The sequence below is a fragment of the Cnephaeus nilssonii genome (assembly GCF_951640355.1).
Source record: "Cnephaeus nilssonii genome assembly, chromosome: 12".
Classification (NCBI taxonomy): domain Eukaryota; kingdom Metazoa; phylum Chordata; class Mammalia; order Chiroptera; family Vespertilionidae; genus Cnephaeus; species Cnephaeus nilssonii.
Window position 1 is genome coordinate 57707980 of NC_137083.1, and position 14110 is coordinate 57722089.

The following is a 14110-nucleotide window of genomic DNA, read 5'->3' on the forward strand; positions in this document are numbered from 1 at the left end:
GCCCAATGATTCGAACAACTTACAGCCAGCTAGTGAATTGTAAGCCCTTATCTTCCCCAACCAAGGACACTTGAGAGCAAATGGTTTATATCCTCCTCCCTAACCAGAGAACACATAGCTTTTGGCCTGGGAAAATAGAGAACAAAGGCCAAATTAATGCCATTTGTGCCAGCTAAACCCAAGGACAGATGAAGTCAGGGAAACAAATAACAAAAACCCGATTAGAGCCAGGCAGACCCAAGATAAAAGTAAAACAGTGAAGCGGACCGAAGAATAATCCCAAACTCCCCCTTACACTCATTTCGATGCATCAGCAAATTAAAAACGCACCTGGAAAGCTGACGAATATTCCTCTGAAACCCTCCCCTAAGATTCTGGCCCGCAGAAGAAAGGAAAACCCTCAAGACAAACACTCAGCGTGGGCTCGCTCTAGAGCACGACCATGCCCCTTCCCGGGCATGAACTGTTTACTTCCTCCGAAATGCTAAGGGTCCCCAGGAGACTTGCAACCAGGGGAGCAATGAGCAGCGGCAGCTCGTCCCAGGCTCACCCCCCTGATCCTTGTCTCCAAGGCCCCCTTTTCTCTGACTTCCCGGGGAGCTAACGCAGCCCCACTTTGGCTCACTTCTTTCCCATAATGCTTCTCGGGATCCAAAGCAGAGCACCGCCTAGGCCCCCTCCTGTTGCTCCTTCCACCCTCAGCCCTTCCTTTGTTTCACTGGCCCCAGCTTTCCTAAACGTAAATCTCAAAGTCACCTGGTCTCGTGCTGTGAAATCTTTCCTGCACCAAGTCAAGAACCTGCACACTACCGGCCAGCCCAAGGCAGACCCACTCCGGACCAGGCCCTGTGTAGTAACAAGATTGGACACAACAAAGAAGAAAAAAAGTGACAAGAAGCCACGAAGGAGAAGTGAGTTTAAAATTCCTGAGTAAATATGAGAGGGTCACTTGTCAGGAATAACCCTCACTTGGGTGACCAACTGTACCTGTTAGCCTGGGGGTCCCAGGGTACAGGACTGTCCGTTTTAAAATCAGGGAAGTCCCAGGTAACTGGGATGAGATGGTCACCCTACTTAGGGCCTCAAGCGCCCAAAGAATAATATCACATGGAGTAAACAGAAGAATGAAAACGAGAGAGTTTACTACAAATAAATTCGAATTTGATAAATGAAGGGTGTGCTCTTGTAAGGAAGCACATTTAGCCGAAAGATAACACCATATGCTGAAGAGGGGAAAGTGCACCTGTTACCTACAGAGAACACCCAGGTGACAATGAACGAAGAAAGAAACATGCATCATATTATTCAAGCAGCATCCTTCCGAAAGCCCAGCCAGGCATGTAACATGGATGATAGTTGACCAAGGCAAATAAGGAACTTAAACCAATTCTAAGATTATTAAGCAAATTCTAACAATTCCAGGAGTGAGTGCTCTGTTGTTGTAACTTGAATAAAAATGAGAGTAAGGTCTGAGTATTTCGTTTTGGGGGGCAGGATGGTTGTTTCTTGCGGGCAACCCTGGGATGGGCTCAGAGGCATGGCGTCATCCCCTGGGATCAGCACACCCGCCTTCCTCCCTGCTGCCTCCTGTCATGCAGGGTTGGTTTGAGCCCCTTTGGAGGAAAAGGTTAGAAGTCAAAACTGAAGTTGTTTTGGTGAGAGACTTTGTAAAACTTGGGGCTCAAACAGGAACAAAATACAAGCTAACGTGGGCAGAGAACTTTCTTTCCACTTTCCTGTGGCTCCCTGAGGGCTGGTGGTTTGGGGAGCTTTGGATGCAAGTTCCCATGGACACTGATGGGTGGACAAAGGCAGGGGTGAGAGAGACCCTCGGGGGCTCTAGGAAAAGTGGCATTAAGAATATATTCATAGATATCATTTTCCTGGCTTGCTTCCTTTGATCATGAAAGATGAGGTTCATTTCAGTCATGTTCTTATAACTGTGGTTTGTTTATATTCTTGTTGCCTTGATATTCCATTGTGTAAAAATGCTGCAATGCATTTATCCAATCTATTGCTGATGCACAGTTGAGTTGTTTCTTGTTTTTTGTGTGTGTGTTTTATTTTTGCTGTTACAGCCAATGCTGTACATACATGGGCACCAAGATACATATTTTATGTTTAAGAGTTTCTCCAGAAGAGAAATTGCTGAAGTGCAAATGTATCCATTTTCAACTCTACTAGGTAATAAATTGTTTTCCACAGTGACGGCACCAATGGGCTTTCCCAGCTTTGTATGAAAAGTTACGTTGCTCACAAACGTTTAAAACCATCAGTCTCTTCCATCTGTGCCAATCTGGGAGGTTTGTGATGGTATCTGTGATTTTAGTTTGCATTTTACTGATTACGAAAGAGGTGGAATATTTTTTCATGTCTCTTGGCCACTGGGATCTTCAGTTTTATTAAATACCCGTTCCAGTCTTCCCCACACTGTTCCTATTTGGTTGTTGTTTTACTACTGATTTGTAGGAATCTTTTATGTATTCTGGATAATAGTCCTTTGTTGGATGTATCTGTATGGCAAATATCCTTTAACACCCTGGGGGCCTGGATCTGTATGCTCTTTATGATATTTTTCTATGAAGAGATGTTTTTAATTTTACTGAGATTTAATGTACCAATCTTTCTCCTTTAGTGCTTTTTGCATCTTCTCTAACTTGAGATCAGAAGATGTTCTCTTTTCTTAGTTTCTGAAAACTCTACCACACTATCTTAATTACTGTAGAGTAAGTCTGAAAATCAATTAGTGTTACTCCTCCAACTTTATTCTTCTTTTTCGTTTTTTTGGCCACTCTAAGTCCTTCCACATGAGTATTAGAATCTCTTTGTTAATTTCTACCAGTTTGTCCAAAAAAAAAAAAAAGATGGGGTTTAAATTGGTATTGCTTTGAACATGGACATCAATTTGGGAAGAACTGTAACAATATCGAGTCTTCTAACTAATGAACACGGTATATGTCTCCACTTATTAAGAATTTCTTTAATTTTCAATCGTTTGTAAACTTCCCTAAATCTTTCACCTTTTTGCTAGTTTGCTGAGAGTTTTTAATCAGGAATGGATGCTGGATTCTGTCAAATGCTTTTCTTACGTTTATCAATATGATTGTGTATTTCTTTATTTTTTAGTTTGTTAATGTGCTAAATTAAGTGATTTTCAAATGTTAAATCTAACTTGGCCATGGGGTTTTATCTTTTTAATATATTATTGGCTTTTATTTGTTACAATTTTGTTGAGAATGTTTGTATTCATGCCCCTGAGGTCTGTAGTTTTCCTGTAATATCTTTGTCTGGCTTTGGTATCAAGATAATGCTGGCTTCATAAGATGAGTTGGGAAGTGTTTCCTCTTTTTCAGTTTTCTGAATGAATTTGTGTATAATGGGTATTATTCTTCCTTAAATGTTTAATGGATTTCACCAATAATGCCTGAGGGTTTGGGGGAGAGAAGGGTAGATTCAATTTCTTTAATAAATACGGAGCTATCAGGGTAATCTACTTCTTCTTAAATGAGATTTGAGAGTTTTATCTTTCAAAGAATTTGTTTATTTCATCTAAATCATCGTATTTATTAACAAAATCATATTCATGATGCTCTTACATTATCTTTCAATATCTGTAGGAAGTGTTGGTGGTGTTGAATCTCTCATTCCTGATATTGGTAATCTGTCTTTTCTCTTTTTTATCTGATCAGTCTGGCTGAGATTAATCAATTGTAATGATCTACTTTAAAATTATTTTGGATTCATTGATTGTCTCTATTAACAGCATCCTACAAATTTTAGTATGTTGTGTTTTCATTCAACACAACTTTTAAATTTACCAACATTATTTTTAATTTGAGTTTATTTTCCAGAGTAATTTATCCAAATACTAAGAGCATAGCATGCTGACGAGGCTTTTCCTTTAAGTTGTATTGAATGTTACTACATACTGATTTGGGATTTCAGTGTAAGAGCTTGGGTTGTTAAAATCACTGGTGGAATAGACATGACTGTGCTCCCTACCTGACTGGTGAGAGGCTGACGAGTTCCTACTCTGCCTCCAGCAGGCGGCTGTACCAAACAACCCTCATTAGCCCCACAACACGGCCAACGAGACCCAAAGGTTAATTTAATAATTCCTGGGAGATAAATTCTTCTGGGAGCCGAGATAGCTATAAGTACACCGAACATTGGGTGCTTAAAATTAGATCGGGGAAGGAAAGTGGAGTAAGACAATTCGTTTAACATTTTCTTTGGAGATAAAAGCCAGTAAGAGACTTTTTCATGGTTCAGTCATTTCAGGCAATTTGTCTGAGAGATAATAAGATTACTTCAGGTAAACCTGAAAAGATGGGAGCCCGCTTCCCACTCCAGCTTTACCCTTTCCACCAGCACCGAGTAAGTAGCTCATTCTAGCATCATATTTAACTTTTCTACTTTGCCTTGCTTTAAAATTTCATACTCTGATTCCACTGGCCCGGCTGGACCTCCCTTCTTAAACTCATTTTTGTGTTTCCTCGTTCATTGCTAACAATTTCTTGGTTTCGCAGTTTCTACACATCTCTCCCCCACTCTTCTTTTTAAACATAGTCATCTGATTTTTTCCTGCTGTTATGATCTGACTCCTTAATAATGCTGGACTTCAATTCATTCAATTACTTAAAAATTTTTCCCACATAAATTTTTCCAACTCAAGCCTTTGGATTTCTATAACTTAACAGAAAGGCTTCTTTGGGATGCTAGATACCCAAAATAATACCCAACCTGCTGATAAGGCGATGCTGATCTTGATGAGGGGGAATGTTACCTCTATGGAGTCTCAATATATCTCAAAGGGGAGTGGGCAAAGTTGGGATATTTATTCAGGTTTTTGAAGTCTGGTCTAAAGTAAGTCTTTGAAGGAGGAGGGGGCAGAGGGCGGAGCTCGGTTAGAATTGGGGAAGAATCATGATGTAACCGCTTAGGATTGGTAGATCCAGCAATGTAAAGAATTTGAGAATAGGGTTCAAAAATTCTGGGGGTGTAAACTGTCATGTGATGCTTGGTATTGAAGAGTTGGTGGGTCTTTTAGGAAGTATCTGAAATGCACAATAAAGTTATCTGCAATTTTCATCTTTCTGGAGGAGTACACTAATGAAGAAAGTGAACTAACATTAACATAGACAGTAAGATGTGTAGCATAGACAGTTTCAGTTCTCAGTCTGATTCTTAAAAGGAAACAGAGAACCACACAATTTTTGTGGGAAAAGGATGCCTAGTGTATAAATATTTTGATAAATGTTGTATCTTGAATATATTGTATGTAAATAATATAAGATAAATATACATCTATTTATAAATATTTATTAAAGGAATGAATGAATGAAAACTCCAGGTAGGGAGGAGGAGCTGACCAAGCAGCCTTATTCTATCCCCCAGATTTCTCCTGCATCTTTGGATTTTAATATTTAATGTCTTTGTCACCACCATGCCCAGATTTTCCTGAGTATAGGTTAAAATGCCAGCCCAAGTTGGAACAAAATTAACCTTTCTTCTAAATTCCTTTGGCATAGCTAAGTTAGGCAAGAATTTTAGAAATTATTGCTAGCTATTAAGAAAACACTGAGAGAAATGAACAATGAAATAACACCACCATTCAAAAAAAAAAAAAAAAGAATGGCATCTACAATAACCAATGATATGTCCACCCACACCAATCAGTGCTGAGTAGACGAACCATCCGTTGACTTAGGGAAAATTCCGTGGCCGCTTCTGCAAGGCAGCGTTGCAGACAGCCGTGCACACACCCTGATTTTCTGAGATAACTCCCATAATGGTTCACATTGACCAGATGAAATGAAAGCTCCTCTGCTTGGCACTCAAGACTCAAGTTTCTTTTTGCATATGATAAATAGAAAAAAAAATGATGTCTGAGGCTTAGAATGCTTCAATGACTCACTCATGTCATAAATGGGAATTGAAGCTGAGAGAGCGCTGGCTTTGGAAGCAGGGAGACCTGGTTAGAATCTCCGTTCGTTCACACAATCGCTTTGTGGCCTTGCTCCAACTCTCTGACCTACATTTCTTCATTAGTGAAACGTGAGTAAGGAGAAATCTATTTCACGATGGCGCTGTGAGAGCGACGTGAGATAACGTGCACCACACATTTACCCTGACCACCATTATTACATTAAACCACATGAAATTGATATTTTTGTATTTTAAAAAGCTGAATATTTGTACATTTATATGGTTCAATCTTATTTTAGCTAGTAAGATGCAACGCTGGAATCCAGACTCAAGTCTTCTGGGTCCCAGCCCCTGAACTTCCATACGATGCTGCCTTTTGTTGGCAATGAAACTGATTTTTAGTTGGATAGGTGCTGCCAACCGAATTATGAAGCATGTCAATATAGAAAATGTGTAAAGACAACAAATGGTGAGAGCTGAAGAGGAAAGGAAGTTACAGAGTTGGTGCAAACGTGTAGACTTTACAAATGAAATGGTTGTCTAGTTATTCTGCCTCTCATAAGAACAATGAAGTATATGTGTGAAAGATCCCAGTTATCCTTCTGTTCTTTTTAAATATATTTTTATTGATTTTTAAAGAGAGAGGAAGGGAGAGGGAGAGAGAGAGAGAAACATCAATGAGAGTGAAACATCCATCAGCTGTCTCCTGCATGCCCCCTACTGAGGATCAAGCCTGAAACCCGGGCATGTGCCCTGACCAGGAATCAAACTGGTGACCTCTGGGTGCATGGGTCAATGCTCTTCCACTGAACCACACTGGCCAGGCCTGGCTATCCTTCTTAATGTCAATGTCATTGGTTAGGGATGCCATTGCGATGTTTAATTTTATGTGTTAACTTGACTGGGCCATGGGGTGCCAAGACATTTGCTCAAACATTATTTGGGGTATGTCTGGGAGGGTGTTTGGGGGTAAAATTACATTTGAATTGGTAGACTGAATAAAGCAGATTGCCCTCCCCAATGTGGGTGGGCCTCATCCAATCAGTTGAAGATCTTAAAAGAACAAAAAGGCAGAGTAAGAGGAATTTCACCTGCTTGACTGTTGGAGCTGAGACATCAGTCTTCTGCCCTCTAACTGGGACTTACACCACTGGCTCTTCTGGGTCTCCAGCTTGCTGACTGCAGACCTTGGAATTTCTATGTAGCTTCCATAAATCACACGAGCCAATTCCTTATAATAATTTTTCTCTCTCTCTTTCTCTCTCTCCATATATATATATACTAGAGGCCCGGTGCACAAAATTCGTGCACTGGGGGAGGGGGTGTGTCCCTCAGTCCAGCCTGCACCCTCTCCAATCTGGGATCCCTCTCACAATCTGGGACTGCTGGCTCCCAACTGCTCGTCTTCCTGCCAGCCTGATCACCCCCTAACCACTCCCCTGCCAGCCTGATCGACACCTAACTGCTTCCCTGCCAGCCTGATTGCCCCCAACTGCCCTCCCCTGCTGGCCCAGTAACCTCCAGCTGCCCTCTCCTGCCGGCCTGGTCGCCCCCAACTGCCCTTCCCTGCCAGCCTGGTCCCCCCCAACTGCTCTCCCCTGCTTGCCTGGCTGCCCCCACTGCCCTCCCCTGCTGGCCTGATCGCCCACAACTACCCTCCCCTGCCGGCCATATTGTGGCAGCCATCTTTGACTACATGGGGGCGGCCATCTTGTTTGAGGGCATGAGGGTCAATTTGGATATTACTTCTTTATTATATAGGATATACATACATATATATATATATATATATATATATATATATATATATATATTATTGGTTCTGTATGACAAAGATTATAGTTCTAAAAAAACTAATAGTGTACTCTTGAGCTGCCATTCGTAAGTGTATCTAAAAGGCTTTCCAAAGATGTTGGCAGTCACTTTGTAGGGTTAGATTTTTAAGGTCTGAGAATAGGAACCCCCTGATCTATCATTAGGCAGCCAGCTTTGTTCTGTCTGTGAAGGTATGACTCAAATTGAAAGGCTTTCTGTGGGCGAAGAGGAATGTGTCTCGGATTTCAGGGGTCAGTGTATTGGACAGAGCTTGAGATCGGATGTCAGAAGATCTGCATCTGAATCCCAGCTCTGCTATTTACTGGCTGTAAGAAGTCATTTATTTGAGCTTCGGCTTTCCCACCTGTAAAGGGAGCATAATAAGGATTAACTCAGGGTCCAGGGAAGAATTACAGAGACAATGTATGTGAACTGCTCATGGTAACTCAATAGTGTCTTAAGAATATTAGTTATCAGAATGCATTATTGTATGTTGAAAGGAGTATGACTTTGGGGGCTGTTTATTTAGGTTAGTTAATCTTTCTAAGCCTAAGGATCTTCATGTACTAAAGGTAAAAAGACAGAGAGAAAGAGAGGGACAACTGACTTTTTCCGGTTCCTGTGAATATTAAAGGGCATAATACATGGAAAGTCTCCAGCAAAAATCCTGGCAAAGCATCTGCATTATATACTTAATAAAAGTTTAATTTTTTATTAAACTAACAAGCCATTAGTCACTTTAATGTTATGCTATGTATATATTTTTAAATAAATGACGAAAGTTTTTCGTCATTTATTTAAAAATATATACATAGCATAACATTAAAGTGACTAATGGCTCACACCCAAGTTCTATCAAGTGATGCCCACACTCACCTCCCACTGTTAGCCATCACTACGGCTTCTTCCAGCTCACACAGCTTCTCATCCTGGATCCTTCTTGGCCCATCAAGAGCCTATAACTGTGAAACACAAGGCCCCCGAGCTTTCAGCACAAACACATCGTTGAGATTTATGACTGAAAGATACGTATGCTCTTTGCTACCTGGTACTCAAGAGCATTACCTCGTTATGAACTTTCTGAAGATTTCATGGGAATGGGGAACAGATTTCCGCTCTAAACACTTAGATGAGCCAGAAAAAGAAATTCTAAACACATCACACTTCACAACTCCCTCTATTTACACATGGCCCGTCTCTATTTACACATCTTTTAATTCCTCCTACTGAAGGTGTAGATCAGTGAAGGTCATACTCCTCAACCTGGTTCAGGCCTTTGGGAGGTCATTTACTCCTTGCCAATGGGATCAGAGGGGAATGAAGGCAGAAATAAAGTCATGCCTTCCTGGCTCCATCCTCTTTTTAGTTCTATATGGTCTTGAATAAGTTACTTAGTCCCTCTGAGCCTTAAAGACCTCACCTGTAATGTGGCAATAACGCCCATCCACAGGGTGGGTTAATGAGGCCGGGATGTAAATAGACTGCAAGAGAATTCCATACACTACCTTCTCCCCTTCATTTTAGAACATCTTTGCCCAGATACTCACTTTCAGGGTGGAGAGAATGATGCATACTTAGGACTGGACAGTGGCATCTATGTGGCACTCCTTTGATGGGCCCCCGATCCAAGATGGCCCTTTGTGACTGCTCTTCTCTATGCACTTGAAATGCCTCTACCGTGTTGTGGTGCTGGATGGGGTCTGTGGAGTCAGACTACTTCACTACCTGTCCCCTGGCCATATAAAACACTTAGCATATTGCCTTTCACACGAGTCATCTTAGTGGGGCCTCTGTTACATTTCCCTACGTTCTACATTGCCCTTAGAGTAGGACATTCTGTTCTCAAGGAACATTTAAGAGGGTAACATTCATCTTTCATCCCACCTACTCTTTCCAAAGGGAGGAAGAGTGACTCACTTGCTGATTTCAGGACTCTTCTTGAACTTGACTGTGCACATCTGGAACACTTTCTGGATCTTCTCTCCCTCGGTGTCTCAGAGAAAGAACCCCATCTTCAGGATTTTCCATTAGATAAGTGACCAGCCTCTGCGAGGGAGACACAGTGGTCAAGGTTCCCACGGTACTGGTGGGCACATTCGATCCCGGGGGGCATACTATGGTCTGCACACTTCAAACCCTATTCTCCAACTCAGCCTTTTCAAGACAAAGTTGGTATTTTGATCTTCATCTGCCCAGCTCTTGTGTCTACTGCTCAATATCTTCTCACTCAGGAAAAGAAGAGCCGCCGCCCGCAATGGAACATGATTAACACATGTTGACTAGCACAGATTATTATGTTTTTTCTGAACATCAGATAGGTGTTTGTTTGTCGAGCAAGCTCTGAGACTCTTAAAATAGAGGCTTTGCTACAAGGGTAACTCTCTTAACATTTATTTTATAATGGACACTGAAGAGAGTTTTTGCAAATATTGGCTTTTGTTTCTGTCTCTTTAAAATCAGTGTCCGTATATGTAGTCTTGGCACTGGCCATGCTACAAGGGTGATGCCTCTTCAATGCCAGAGTTAAATCAGAGCCAACTGGACACATGGCCCTGAACAGATTTAGGCAGATGATTGATACCCATTCGTTGGGCAAGAGCAGCCCATAAACCTTCACCAGATAATGGCCCTTAAGGACACAGAGTCCGTCTCTGCCCCTGAGAAAGGTCGTATCACAGAGTACCTGACAGTGAACCATCTCATTTGCTGTCACCTGTGGTACTTTTTAACCCTTCCATGCCTTGATTTCTCTTTCTACAAATTGGAGGAATAATGGTAACTATCTTCTAAGTTTTCTGTGAGGACTGCATAAACTAACACTTGTTAAATGCTTGGAATAATGCCAGATACAGAGTAAGAGTTCTGGAGCCAGAATGCCTAACTCAGCCTGCCACCTACAACCTCTGTAGATCTGTTTCATCATCTATAAAACTGGTATAAAGATAGGCACCTCTTTGGCTAATTATGATGCATACATGAGCTTCTCTGTGCAGAGTTTGTAGTAAGCAGTAGCATAAATAACATGGAAGTTATTTTTTAAATCTTTTCACAAAGAAGAAGATGGGAGGAAGGCAATCCAGGTCTGATATGGCAGCTGCGCCATTTAAAGAATCCAGGCTCCTTCTACCCACTGCTTTATCCAGGCTGTCTCGGGATTCCAACTAGCTGCTTGAGCTCCAGCCATCATATCCGCGTCCCAAGTAGTAGAAAGGAAGAAGGGGCAAAGAAAGGATCGTATAATCCTTTATGGCATGGAATTCTAACTTTTCTCTATAATTTTACTTCCTATAATACTTGCTAGGGATTTTTCTGCGTTAATCATCAGAACTAATCATATAGTTTCAGAAAACATCCTCCTGCAACATTGAAGATTCACTGACAGACTTACTTATCCAACTTGGAAGGTTAGTAAGCAATTGCCACATATGTAACAAGTTACATGCGTGTAGAAGCATCTTACAGTCTATAGGTTGATCGTGTGTATTTATTATCATTTACATTTTATGGAGGCTGCTCTCTGATACTCTTACGCCGTTGGGGCGCAGAAACCCAATTAAGGATTTGAAAGAAAGCTTTGAATGCCTCCCTAGAAGAATATACATAAAAACATACACTTGGAATTGTGCAGTGAATTTTATTGCACTGAAAATCTATTTCCTTCACAGAAACAATATTTTAAAAGTGTACAATGCTTTACGACTTATTCACTCTCATAAATGTTCAAGCTTAACAAATTGTTTTAACAATGGGCTTTCCTTTTCTTGTAACAACAACAGAAAACTGCCTGCAGTTTCCCCCCTGCTTCCAGAAGCCTCTGCAAAGTCAGTGAGTTTCTCTGGAATGTGGCCCCATTTCTCCACAAAATCTGGCGACTCAAAGCCCTGGTTCTGATGAAACTGATGACGCCTGCAGCAGCAGACAAGACTTCTTTCAGGGTTTTCGCAGAGCGCTTGCAGTTTATAATGAAATGTGGAGCCTCCTCAGAGAATAGAGGAGTCCCTCCCCAACCCCCGGGCACTCTCCACCCCGGTATCCTGTTCTCTCCCCTTTCAGCTGCAGCTGTGTTTCCTGGGGACCTCCAAGTCCCTCTCTCTGCGTTAGCCACACAGACTTCCTTGCTTCTCCCACCCTCCCCTGCCCCCACCCCAAACACACTGAAGTCAACTCTTACCGCCCTCAAGGCCAACGCTGGACCCTCCTCACTTGCTGGGATGGGTCTCCCTGTGGCTCCCTCTCCCTCTTCACCTTCTCTGTCAATGCAACGGACCCTGCTCTCACCTCCATCCTTAGCATCTCTTTTGTTTTCATCATGTGGCCTATCAATATCTGGCCAGGTGTTATATTGGCTTGTTTTTAGATATGTTTACTCTCTCTCTCTCTCTCTCTCTCTCTCTCTCCCTCCCTCCCTCCCTCCCTCCCTCCCTCCCTCCCTCCATAAAAGAAGCTTTCTATAGTCAGAGACTTTGTCCCGTTTATCTCTGTAATCCCTGAACCTAAAACAGTACCTATTGGTATTAAATATTTGTTGGCTAAATGAATGAATTTGTTTACTGAATACACTTCTTCCATAAAGAATGTGTGGATACTGTTATTCACAAGAATTTATGGAACAGCCGTGCTTAAAAGTGACAAAATGTTTATTTTTCTCTCTCTTTGGATGTTGGCCATTCCCCAGTATCAATGAAGAAGGATCATATTGACCCTTCTCTCATTCTGAACCTCACCTTGCAAACAAACGTGAACAAATATTGACACACTGGAGCCTGCTCCCTGGTAGTTCCCCGAGTCTGTAAGGCTTACCCAGCTCCATGGCAGTGGCTCAGGCCTCTCTGACCTCTTCCTATGGCTCTTACCCGTTTGCCTGTTGCCTCTCCCTGCTTCCTGCCTCTCCACAGGACCTCTGTCAGGTGTTCTTATCCCAAAATCGTGACTGCTTGGCCGGAGTTGTGGAAGGATGGAGTGGGCCGAGGTGGCATGATAGGAAGTGGGCAGAAGTCACATTTGCTGGCCTGGTAGGAAGGCTTACCCCATGGTTTCTCCTGAAGCTGGCACCATGTCCCTTGTGTGTGGTTGTCATAGTGTCCCTGCTACCTGAGAATGTTACCTGGACAGGGACTGGGCCCAGAGCAGGTCTGCCGCAGGCCAGCCAGTAGTGTGTGGGTTCTTGACTTCATGCCAGAAAGATTTCACAATATGAGTCCAAGTGATTTTTGAGGGTATGTTTACTAAAGCTGGGGACAGTGAAACAAAGGAAGGACGAGGTAGAAGAAGCAACCAGAGAGAACCTAGGTGGGGCTGCTTTGCTTTCCTAGAAGCATTCTAGGGAAGAAGTGAGCCACACTGGGCTGCGTGAGCTCACTGAGAAGTAAAAGTCACAGTGAAGTGAGCCAAGGCAGGGCTACTGTGAGCTCACTGGGAATTCAGAAAAACAAGGGGGGCATTGGAGACAGGTTCAAGAAGTAAGGCTGGGATGAGCTGCCACTGCCAGGTGCTCTTGTGGTTGTAAGTCTCATGGGAGCCCTTAGAGTAGAAGAAAGAAAGCAGAGATACAAGGTGTGGGTGTGTTCTAGGGGAGGGCACTTCAGGTCCTTTATCTTGAGACTTTTTATCTTTAGCTGGCGATAATCCTGCAGGAGGTCTTAGGGGAGGGTCTTAACAGAATATTCATTAGCTTTCCAGATGTGTCCATGGATATGCTGATTCATCAAAATGTGCATATAGAGGGGTCAGGGTTATTTTTTTTTATTAGTTTTATTTTCAAAGAATGTTATCAAAGAGGGACCAGGACTAAGGACAGTCTGCCCCTGGACAGTCTGGTATAAACCATTTGCTCCTAAGTGTCCTTGGTAAGGGAAGATAACACCTTGTGATTCATTAGCTGGCTGTAAATTACTCAAATTGTTTGGTCTTATTTAATTATTTTGTTGCAGTTTCCCTTATTCTACTTGTCAAGGAATTTCCATAGCTTCTTTCTATACTGCCCCATAACCTTTGTATGTTTGTTTCTAACAGCTTTAATAGTCATATAACATACCATAATAGTCACCCTATTAAAGTATACAACTTGGTGCTTTTTCATATAGTTACAGTTATATCCTATTTCACAGGACCTTGAATGCCAGGCTAAGGAGTTGAAGTTTTATCCTAGGGAGATTGGAGAGTTCATAGTTAATTACAAAATGTGTTTATTAATCAAATAATATGACAAACAGTATTCTTCATCTCATTTGGCTTCTTCCTAACTTTACGTTACAAGTTGTTTTTTATGCTTATAATCATGCCTCATTTATGATTTTATTCTCTACTTTCAACTTAGTATTTTTTCATATACCCTTCTCTATATCTATTCAGTTTTATATTTAATGGC